The sequence below is a fragment of the Triticum urartu genome, chromosome 5 (assembly GCF_003073215.2).
Source record: "Triticum urartu cultivar G1812 chromosome 5, Tu2.1, whole genome shotgun sequence".
Taxonomy (NCBI): Eukaryota; Viridiplantae; Streptophyta; class Magnoliopsida; order Poales; family Poaceae; genus Triticum; species Triticum urartu.
In genome coordinates, this window is record NC_053026.1 from 580,771,748 (window position 1) to 580,772,284 (window position 537).

The following is a 537-nucleotide window of genomic DNA, read 5'->3' on the forward strand; positions in this document are numbered from 1 at the left end:
GTGTGAATACATAGACAAACAGAGTGTCACTAGTATGCCTCTACTTGACTAGCTCGTTAATCGAAGATGGTTATGTTTCCTAACCATAAACAAAAGAGTTGTTATTTGATTAACGGGATCACATCATTAGGAGAATGATGTGATTGACATGACCCATTCCATTAGCTTATCACCCGATCGTTTAGTATGTTGCTATTGCTTTCTTCATGACTTATACATGTTCCTATGACTATGAGATTATGCAACTCCCGTTTGCCGGAGGAACACTTTGTGTGCTACCAAACGTCACAACGTAACTGGGTGATTATAAAGGAGCTCTACAGGTGTCTCCAAAGGTACATGTTGGGTTGGCGTATTTCGAGATTAGGATTTGTCACTCCGATTGTCGGAGAGGTATCTCTGGGCCCTCTCGGTAATGCACATCACATAAGCCTTGCAAGCATTGCAACTAATGAGTTAGTTGCGAGATGATGTATTACGAAACGAGTAAAGAGACTTGCCGGTAACGAGATTGAACTAGGTATTGAGATACCGATG